Below are 11,247 nucleotides of genomic sequence, written 5' to 3'. Positions count from 1 at the left end.
TCTCTGTCTGAAAAGTGAAACTTTCTCAGGTCGGGTGTTTACAGGTATGAATGCGCTCTAATGAGCTCTGGCGTCTTTACTTCCGTCCGCTGGTGCATTTCCAAACTGGTTCTCCCACGTTTTCTTTCATGGTCAGTTTTGCTTCGATATTTTCATTAGATGCTTAGATACCGCGGCTGCTGGCTGCACGCGGCCCCCCGGGCACTGCCCAGTCCTCCGGCGCAGGAGCCATTTCCCCGCAGCGCCAGGCCTCCGTCTGCGCAGGCAACGCCAGCCCAGGAGCACGACGGGCTTTCCCCGCCAGCCGGGCCTGTGCAAGCCTCGGACTAGCAAAGCAGGCGTTACCTTTGCAATGCAGGAAGATTTAGACACTAAGAAGACCTGAACATTAATACTTGTTTTAGACAGCAGCTGCTTCGCTGACGCCATTTCCGAGCACCGGGGGCCTGCTTCGCCACTGGTGGACCAGCAGCCGCGCCGATGCTCGCAGGTGCCGGCTCCCCAGGGGGCCCCTCGGGGCACCGGGAGCGCCTGCGCCCGCACCCCGTGGCTGTCCGCCCCGTTTGCCCGCAGCCTCGCCGCTGCTGCAGGCCCCCGGGCTTCGCTCCCAGGAGCCGCGCCCGTCCGCACAGTCTGGGCTCAGAGGAGGCCTGGAGGCGGGACAGCGGTTTTTCCGAGCAGGTTTGGCGCCTGGGAGCTTCGCGAGGCTGCAGTGAAACCTACTGAGAGGCACCATCTGCTGCCAAGTTTTTAAAGTTCAGTACAGGGCAAAGGACACCACACCTGCCTTAATAGCGCTACAGACGAATAAACACAGACAGAAGTACAGGCCTGTGTGTCTACGAGAGGTCGGTATCGAGGCAGTTCGGGACATGTCACCTCAAAATATGCCATTTGACACACTGATTATGTCATTTGTAGTTTGAGCCGAGGCACAAAATAACGAATGCAGGAGAGACCTTCTCTAAACTCCGCCTTCTGCGGACAGACGCCAAAGGTGCTCCGTGTCGCGAAGCCCCTCGCGGGAGCCTCGCCGGCCAGGGGGTGCTGGCCGGCTGCAGGAGCGGGGCTGGAGGCTCGCTCCGCCGGAAACCGGCTTCCCCCGCCGGCGCTTCTCAGGCCCGCGCGTCTCTGGCTAAAGGCGCCCCCTTTAGCGAGAAGTACTCCCCTCTCGCGGATGGGAGGGGCTGATCACTTTTTTCTGCAATGCTGTTGTGCACGTAATAGCAAAATGCAATGAATGCTCGTACACCTTTCTTCCTCTTTAATCTGTTACTAGTTTATTTTAAGCTTTAGCTCTTGGCCCCGGAGGAGCAGTGGGAAATACTCCTCTGACAGCGCGCCGAGCTCTGTTCCCGCGCGCCCTCTGCTGGAGGAGCTGGGCCCGGCGCGCAGCCGACCCCAGGGCTGCGCGGGGCGGACGCAGATCAGCGTGGGCTGCCCAGAGCCCCGGAGCCAGGAAGGGCCAAAGCCTCGCACACGTGCCGCACACGCGGCGTGAAGGCCCGTGGGAGAGCTCCCCGTGGCCGTGGCCGGGACGCTTTGAGCGGCACGTTTCGTAAAATAGTGGCTCGTACCTCAAAATATAAAATAAATATCCATGAGTTCATCCTAACAGCATAAGCAAAGGATCCATGAATAAATTAATGGGGAGATTAGACAGATCCCTCAGGTGCGCGGGGGGGGGGGGGGGGGGGGAGCGGCCGATCAGCTTCCCGGGGAAGAGGCCGGCCAGCCCACCCGCAGCCCCGTCCCAGCAGCCGCTCACGCCACCGCCGGCTCCCCGGGGCAGCAGGGCATGGGCCAGGGCGGCACTTGGAACCGGGCGCCTTCCTTTCCAGAAACCCGCCTCCGCTCATCGTGGGGAAAACACCTGAAGATACCAAACTGAGCATCTTTCTACAAACTGTCTGACTGCGTCCTCAGGACTGAGCAGCTGCTTGGCCAAGTGGAGGCCGAGGACGCGGGCCGATGGCACAGAAAGGCTCTGGGACAGGAGACGGGCCCTGAGGGGAAGCAAAGGGCTTCTGAATAACGCATGGACTTTAATAAAAAAAATCTATCAGCATTTGTCCGTTATTGGTGACAAATGTACTATGCTGTGTACTCTGTAAGCAAAAATACACGCACGAGACATTAACTGTCGGAGAAACTGGATGCTGCGTAGACAGAAAACCTACGTGTGAGCTTTGCAACGTTCCCATAAATCTGAAATTATTCTAAAGTTAAAAGTATAAAGTAACTTAACAAATCCTGACTGAATCCTCAGTCACGTCAGTAGCTATGCACTGTCTCCCTTACTGTAAATGGAGCGATTTGTGGTGTCAGACAGCAAGTTTCTAATGGCTTCTCCTGCTTCGACCTCTTATTTTTATACATCGTCTTATAGCAGTCATAAAATTCACATTAACTCACTCTTCGAAAAATTATGGATCTGTAACTTTCTGTGTGAGCATTTGATTAATGTTTAACTTTCCAGGGCGGGGAGAAAGGCAAGAATCCGAACGTCTCCACACCAAGCAGTCAGCTCCCGCCCAGGAGAGGCGTGGGTTTGCCGAGCCCCCTGCGGTTCTGGAGGCGCCTGCAGGGCGCGTGTTATGCGGCGCCGGCTCGGAGGTCCTGGGGTGCCTGACTGCCCCCCGGGGTCTCCCAGGCAGAGCGGCACACCCATCGAGGTTCAGGGGCTGGAAACGCAACGGAGTCTTCCCAGGGAAGCCCCCCAGGTTGCAGTCAACACGCTGGGCGGATCCTGCGCCCGGTGCGCTCCCTGCACACCCGCCCGGCCACGGCCCCACGGGTCCCCCTGTCTCCAAGGGCCGCTCTGGGGACACAGCAGTGCCTGGAGTCTGGAGTGCGAGGCTTTGCAAGGACCGGTAGCTGCTCCTGACAGCAGCATGTGTTTTCTTTTCATGAACAGAGGGGGTTTGTGAGGTTTGAAAACATTCCTGCTCGAGTATCTCCAGCGCACTCCCTCCTGTTTTCTCTGAAGGCCGCCTGCTCCAACTATCCGACTACGACCATGAAGACTATCTGTGCACTGCACAGGGGACGCGACAGGAAAAGAAATCGCACTTGCCATCTGTTCTTCACTCCCGCCCTCTGGGAACCAGGCTGTGCCTTAGTTTCCCCCTTTGTAAATGTCAGTTTACAGGTAAGCCATTAGCTGAGAAGATTTAAAAAGCATCTTGACTTTGATTAAATTTTAAATATAAATGAATTCGGTTATATTTATATGTTAAAATTATATTCGCTTGGAATATTTATTATATTTACTTATTTTTTAATACATGTTCCAGGAGACACAGTAAGTTGCTAACAGTGATGATCTCTGAGTGGTGGGCATATTTTCATTTAACCATTTTTGCTTAATTTATTTCCTACAATACAGTACATCTATGAATAATAAAAGGTTGTTTTTACTCTATGCTAACTTGTGCATCCTTCCACCTGATCCCTGCCTTGCAGAAAAGCTGCTTTTTTAATCATAACTTTTTTTTAAGAGAGGGGAAAGGAGACGGAGAGAAACATGAATGCATTTCGTGCGCCCCCTGCTGGGGACCCGGCCTGCAACCCAGGCCTGGGCCCTGCACTGGGAATCAAACTCGTGACCCTTTGGTTTGCAGGCTGGCACTCAATCCACTGAGCCACACCAGCCAGGGCGAAAAGCCGTTGTTTTTTTTAAAGGGTAATCTACTTAATTAAGAAAGTACAGACAACAGTATGGAGACTCTCAGAGAGGAAGTGTGGGAGCGGCAGGCAAGGGTGAAGGGGAGACGCAGGTGTCGGCAGGAGGCTTGGGGTGGCGCGCACACAGCACAGCGTACAGGCCACGTACTGCAGAAGTGCATACCTGAAGCCTATGGAATATTAACCAGTGTTGCCCCTAAAAGAAAAAAAGGGTAATTTATTTAAATAGAAATGTGCTGCAAAGTTCAAACTAAGAATGTTAACAAACTGAGTTTCTATTAGTAAATAAAATGCTTCTCAAAGTTTTCCATGAGGTGTTTGCCTTCTGGATGGAAATTTCCAAATTACCTTCACTGACTGCTGTAAAAACTGCACGAGTGGTCGGCCTGAGCGCGGAGGGGGGCCTGGTGACGCCTGGGTGGCAGAGGGGACAGCCCTCCGTGGCCCGAGGGCTGCAGCGCAGCGTGGCCAGGCCCTGGCCGGCCACGGGGAGATGAGCATCAGGTCAGGGCAGGTCGATCGCTCTGCTGAAAACTATTTGAACTGAGGACTTTTGATGACTGGCTAGTACCTTGAACCGAATTTTCACAGTCGTTCAACTGTTGGCACACCTGAGATCCCTAATAGAAGTTTAAATTCGGGAATCCCTGAAAACACGCTTCAGAAAGTTCCCTGCCTTGCTGCCCCTCATTTCTGCTACAACAGAGAGCTGGGGAGGGGCGCGGTCCCCCCATCCCGGCCCAGCACCAACCTTCTGCAGCCTCCAGGGCCCTGGGCAGGGGGAGCAGCCTTGTGTTTCCCTCAGGTCGGCAAGGATGCCTGTTTCACTCCAGTCACATTAACATCAGATCCACAACTCTTACTTCTTAAGCATCACTTCCTCCTTCTGTGATAACTCCGAGTGCTTTGCAAACCTGCTCAGTCGGGCTTCGCCCCATCGGGACAGCCTGGGGTCCGTGTCGCGGCTCCAAGGACAGAAGTCGGCCGCCTGCCCGTCCCTCAGCCGCGCCTCCGTTTCCTGGTTTACCTGCAAAGCAACTTATGCAGAATTTCAAACTCAGCAAAGTAAAACACGTTTAAATACAGATTTTTAGAAGTTTTTATTATTTGTTTTCAGTATTTTCTCAAAAAAAGGATCAAAGTAGCAACTTCTCACCTGTCTGTTACACAGACATTTGCACGGAATGCAGTTCGTGACGTCAGGTGACATGTGCTTTTTGTGCTGAGATGTTTTGCTTTGCTTTGGGAGTCCGCCTTCTCTGTGTAGGGTTCAGGGTCAGAAGTCTTGCTCAGATGACTGACAGAAGTCGCCCACATGCCCCTGGCTGCTTCGTCCAGACCTGGGGTTACTACCGAGGCCTCAAGGCTCCTGGTCACATGGCTGTTGCAGGGCTCCCTGGTGCCTTCACATTACGGCTGAACTTCAGTAAACGGTTGACTATGATCTAGTTGTGGACCAAAAGGAAAATAGCCACCAGTACAAATAATCTTTGAGGAGGAATTAATGATGGCAATTCAATCTCAGAAAAACCCAGAGACTGAAAAAAATAATAAAAAAAGGCCATGACTTTATGTGTGCATTCATTATACACTGATACTACTAAAGAGGAATCTAAAATTTTTAAAAAATTCATGGAAGAAAAACATCAGTTAAATAAGCATATTCCCAATCTGTGAAGACTGAAATATAACGTCATGTTTTACATGTGACAAAACCTAGGAATTTTTACATACTCAATAATCTAAAATAACATTCCTAAATCCAATAGTTGTCCTTTAGAAACGTCACCTGCATTTTTTGCTGCGATAGAAGGCAGTTAAAATAAAGGAGACACAGAGGATGATGTTGCTCGAAAGAATAGGGAATTCAGGAAACTCGGTGGAGAAAAAGCGCAAAAAACGAGTAAAGCCGTGGCAGAAAGAGGGCGCCAGACAATTTTAAAAGAAGACCAATGGGTACTGATAATGAATTCAATCCCATTCGAGTGGAAAAAAGTCCCATTAAATCTATGTTTTGCCTGAAGGCGGCAGCTTCTTGCATGTTTCCAACTGTCCTCTTGCAGGTCATCCTGAGACTCAGCCCAGCCTCACTTTAAAGTAGGTAAGCAGGTAGGGAGGTAGATAAGGTAACTTAGATAAGATAGTTAGATAAATAATATATTAGATAAGATGATGGAAGGGAGGGAGGGAGGGAGGGAGGGAGGGAGGGAGGGAGAGAGAAAGAAAGAAAGAGAAAGAAAGAGAAAGAAAGGAAGAAAGAAGGAAGGAAGGAAGGAAGGAAGGAAGGAAGGAAGGAAGGAAGGAAGGAAGGAAGGAAGGAAGGAAGGAAGGAAGGAAGGAAGAAAGGAAGGAAGGAAGGAAGGAAAGAAAGAAAGAAAGAAAGAAAGAAAGAAAGAAAGAAAGAAAGAAAGAAAGAAAGAAAGAAAGAAAGAAAGAAAGAAAGAAAGAAAGAAAGAAAGAAAGAAAGAAAGAAAGAAAGAAAGAAAGAAAGAAAGAAAGAGAGAGAGAGAAAGAAAGAGAGAGATGTAAAGAGCCAAAACGGTCCGGTAGCTCCGGCGCGGAAGGACGGGGCCCGCAGGCCAGGGTGCAGGCCCGGCCCCTGCGCCAGCAGCGCACGGCGCCCGCGGGCCCTCAGGGCAGAGGGCTCTGTCCTTCTCTGTGCCACCGTGTCGGTGGCTTCTGCTCCTCCCCATCCCTGAGCCCCTGGGCCTGAGCCTGGCGGCGGGGGCGCCCCCCCCCCCGCCCCCGTCCCCCTGCACCAGCCCGGGCCTTTGCGCATCGCCCCCACGGAGGCAGCGGCCAGGCCTGGGCCCTGTGAGAGGAGCGCGCCCTGGTCCGCCCTGGCCCGAGCGGCGGGTGGCTTTTGCTTTGCGTGTGAGGGGGGTGCGGCAGGTGCGGGATTTTCACGTCCGTGGGCCGCCGAGGCGCACGCTGTCGGATCTACCCGCCCCCGCCGCGCCCCGTCCTACTTGGGAGCCTCGGGGAGAGGACGAGGGAGAAGAGTGACGCGCGAACGCGACTCGGCAGCCCCCCAGGATTCCTTCCGCCGTTACAGTTCGTTCAAACTTCAGCTGCCTTTTTTATCCTTTCCTGCCTTTATGGCAGCCACCTCCTCCTCCTGGCTCTGCCGAAGGCCGAAGAGCGTTCCGGTGCCACTTGTCCTCGGAAGGACCCGCCGCCCTGCAGTTTCCCTGTCCGCCTGGCCCCTCCCTCCGCGACGGGCTCAGCCGCAGGCGGGCGGCTCTCGCTCCCCGTCGGGTGGGAGCGCACCGTGTGCGGCGGGGGGCGGGGGGGGGGGGTGGACGAAGCCAGGCCGGCAGAAGGATGGTCATTGTTCAATAGTGATGGGCCGATGGAGATTCGTATTTCTCCTTTTTCTAATCCTGCGTTATGTTTGAAATTGTCCATAATAAAAGGTGTTTCAACAGCTCCCTGAGGGTTGACACCCCGTAGAGATTAAGCTCTGTACTCTAGAAATTGCTTTATACTTAATTTTTATTCTAAAACAGAAGTGTCTGTAAAACCGTACTTAAAAGTAAAGGATTCCACCTCTGAAAGCAGAAGACTGTAAGAAGCAGTGATGAGGAACTTGGCCTACTAAGTTATAAGCCCTGACTATTACATTTCCATCCTATAACCTCCGCATTAACCGTACCCATTGCACAGAAGGTGGTTTTCTTGCAGAATGAGCTTTGAGTTATTCTACTGGCAGCTACTGCACAATTGTGTAGATTCCAGGCCTGGAAAAAAGGATCCCAGTGAAGAAGAAAGTTGAGGGACTAGCACAGCCCTTGATAAAAAGATTCTCCCAGTTCTTCCATCTCTCTGGCTTATTTTTCTTTGAATAACCCCAATGTTCCTCAGTCCACGGTCTGTTCTCAGCACGGGGATCGCGTGTGACGTGCACAGTGTGTGCCCAGCACAATGGCTGGTACTTTCCCCTTCACACCACGCAGCCTCCCTTGTTTGCACGCGTTCTCTTGCAGACCTCACCTGCTGCTTGCCCTGCCTCTCAATGCTACAGTCTCTAGGTCTGAACTTTGTCCACGTCTAGGGCCATTTTCCAATAAATTTCAGGACTTTCTCATATTATCCTCACTTGTACCTCAAACGATATGTCTCACACAGAAAGCATACTATTTATGCCATTCTAGCTGCCACTTTATATCATGCCAGAAATTATGTGCTAAAATATTACCACAGAAAATATTACAGCGTATTTCAAGTGACTTTAAATATTGAAAAAATTCTAAATACTGCAAAATCTATAAAGTTGTATTTTTTAAATGAATGACATTTCTCTTACACCACTGACCATGTCTAAAGAAAAAACAAAACCTACCTTTTGACAAACCAGCTGAAAAAAATCATTACAAAATATAAGAAGTACCCACTAAACTTGTCAATAAACTGTTATAAGTGAACATATGAAATGTAATTCCTAGAAAGGATAAATTCTCCCACATTTGGCAGAGGAGATTAAAATCACTCTCTGAGTTAATTTTTACAACGTTAGAGTGTTACCCCAAATTCCATCAGAAAGACTGCTCCAAATTTTATCAGATTAAAAATGACAGCTTTCACTATTTTTTATGACTGTGTGCAATGGTGTCATGCTGTGTAACGAAAGAGCACAGACCGGATATATGACAGTGACCCCATTAGGTCATGACAGCTGAACAACTCCCTCTGCCCACAGCCAACACGGTGGCGGCCGGGCGGCGGCAGCGCATGGGTCACGTTGGAGGTGAAGCTGGCGTAAGCAAACCTGCTGCACTGCCCGTCGTATAAAAGTACACAGGAATCAAGATGGCGGAGCTGTGAGTGGAAGTCACACTGACCTCCTCCCAGGACCATCCTGGAATTACAACTAAATTGTGGGGAAATCACCTGGAACAAATATCTGAACAATAGCAAGAGAGGAGCTTTGTAACCTTGGACACAAAAGAATCGGCTTTAGCGCAATCTAACTGGGACGGAGTGCGGTGGAGACTCAAGAAGGCAGGAGGGGAACCCACGGGCGGCAGCACCAGAAAGATATTGAAACGGCCAGTTGGATCCCCCTGAGAAGAGCAGGGTCTAAACCATAAGTGGGGATCTCCAGCCCACAGCACCAGAGCTCGAAAAGAGCACAGAAAACAGCCAGCTGCAAAAAGCGGCAGGGTTGCTCCCTGCCAGAGACAGGCGGCTGGAGATGTAGGGAGCCGTTTAAAGGGCCAACGCATAAATTTTTATTTGCAGCCACTTACCCTGGTCTCCGGCAAAGGCGGGGGCCGAATGGGCTGGAGATGCCTGAGGAGAGACTGGGGAAGGAGGCTGTGGGGAGAGAACTGAGAGTGGCCCGCGGGATCCCAGTGTAGACTGCTCCCCCACACGGCAGCAGCCATCTTGCTCAGGCAGAGACCACTCCCCCTGAGTAGCAGCAGCATCAGAGGCCCAAATAGCCCCGCCCCCATGTGGGATCCCACCCTGCCCTGTGCTGTCTAAGCCGCCTGCTGAGTGCATAGTGGCAACCACAGGTAGTAGATCCCTGGCTAAAGGGGGTGCAGATTGGTCTGGAGACACTTGAGGAGAGACTGGGGATGGAAGCTTTGGGGAGAGAACTGAGAGAGTAGCCAGCAGGATCCCAGTGCTGACTCCTCCCCCATAAGGAAGCAGTGTGAGGAGACCCAATAACCCTGCCCCCAGGAGGGACTCTGCCCTGCCCTGAGCTGTCTTAGCCAGCCTACTGAGTGCAGAGTGACTAGATTAACAGCTGAAGGAGGCAGCCACAGCCCGTAGATTCCTGGAAGTCTCCAACAGACTGCCTAAGGTCAGACAGGGACGACATCTGACGTCATCAGAGGCAGATCCAGGAAGTATATACATTGGTCTCCTACCACTGAAGTTCACACCACAAAGTCAGGAAATCAAGACAGATCAACTTAAGAAACAGAAGCAAAAAAGAAGAGTCTCACAAATAATAGGAAGACAAAGAAATAACGCCCAATCGAAGGGAAAGGAGGAATCACCAGAAAGAGAACTACATGAAATAGAGGCAAGTAAACTATCAGATATGGCATTCAAAACAACGGTTCTAAGGAAGCTCAATGAGCTCAGTGAGCTCAGAGAGAACTACAAAAAACTACAGGGAAACAACGAGGAACATACTGCAAACTATATCAGCATGAAAAAGGACACAGAAACTATCAATAAGAGACAAGAAGAAATGAAGAATACAATTTCTGAATTGAAAAACACAGCAGAAGGAATCAAAAGCAGGCTAGATGAAGCCAAGGATCGAATCAACAAGCTGGAGGACAAGGTAGAAAAAGTCTCCCAGAAAAAGCAAGAAAATAAAAAAAAGACTCAAAAAGAATGAAGAGGCATTTAGGGAAATGCAGGACAACCTGAAACATAATAATATCCGTATAATTATGTTTCATAACAGGGATACCAGAAGGAGAAGAAGAGGAGCAAAGGATAGAGAACCTGTTTGAAAAAGTAATGATGGAAAACTTCCCTCATCTGAGAGAAAAAGTCACACAAGTCCAGGAAGCACAGAGGGTCCCACTCAAGAAGAACCCAATGAAGTCCACCCCAAGACACATCATCATTAAAATGGCAAATGTCAAAGATAAACAGAGAATCCTAAAGGCAGGAAGGGAGAAAGATGTAGTAACATACAAGGGAGCTGTGGTACAGCTAGCAGCTGACTTCTCAACAGAAACACTGCCAGCCAGAAGGGAATGGCAAGAAATATTCCAAGTCATGAAAAGCAAAGGCCTGCAACCAAGACTGCTCTACCCAGCAAGGCTCTCAATTAAAATGGAAGACGAAATAAGGAATTTCCCAGACAAAAGAAGGCTAAAAGAATACACTTCCACCAAACCAGCACTCCAAAATATGCTAAAGGGACTGCTTTAAGATAAATAAAAAGAGTCTATGAATACCCAGTTCCTTTCACAGTTGCCAACACTTGATATTACCAATATTTTTTAATAGATATTAATGTGATTGTGATGTGTTAATTGTTCCTTTATTATTTGTTGAAACTCAACCTGTTTTTGTATATTTCATGCCTATTTCTATTATTTTTAAAAAGCTTTAAATGACTGTTTGGTATTCTTTATCAATTTTTTGATTAAATGTTTGTAGAATTTTTTTCCCTAAAGAACAAAACAATTAACCCTTTTTTAGATATTTGCAAATACTTTCCTATTCAATTTCTTGTCCTTTAACTTTTTTATATGTATATTACTGTATAGTCTTAAATGTTTAATATAGTCATATTGTCAATATTTACTTTATAGCTTCTGGGGTTGAATATTTTACTTCAGGTATAGAAAAATATTAGTTCTATTTTCTTCTAAAACTCCTTATATTCTACATATTGATTTTTAATTCACCTGAATATTTCTTGTATAATGTGTGAAATAGGGCTCTATATTTGTTTTATTTCTGGTAATCATGATCCATGCATCTTATTTGTTGAATAAGCCTTATTTTATGCATTGATTTGAAATATCAACTTAATTATATATCACATTGTTAGACAGATATATACATTTGTCTCTAGAA

General features: G+C 49.0%; 1 long non-coding RNA gene across 1 annotated transcript; it reads right to left on the bottom strand.

Moving 5' to 3' along the window:
• Positions 1–4,510: 4,510 nt before the first annotated feature.
• On the bottom strand, positions 4,511–6,744 carry LOC129061399 (uncharacterized). The gene is made up of 3 exons (XR_008528191.1): positions 6,657–6,744; positions 4,844–5,132; positions 4,511–4,725 (listed from the first exon to the last, which is right to left on the bottom strand). It is a non-coding gene; the product is annotated as an uncharacterized LOC129061399 (long non-coding RNA).
• Positions 6,745–11,247: the final 4,503 nt, after the last annotated feature.

This window comes from Pteronotus mesoamericanus, unplaced genomic scaffold, assembly GCF_021234165.1.
Source record: "Pteronotus mesoamericanus isolate MK-2021 breed Mesoamerican mustached bat unplaced genomic scaffold, CSHL_Meso_final contig_163, whole genome shotgun sequence".
NCBI classification, from domain to species: Eukaryota; Metazoa; Chordata; class Mammalia; order Chiroptera; family Mormoopidae; genus Pteronotus; species Pteronotus mesoamericanus.
This window is presented reverse-complemented; position numbering and strand designations above follow the sequence as displayed.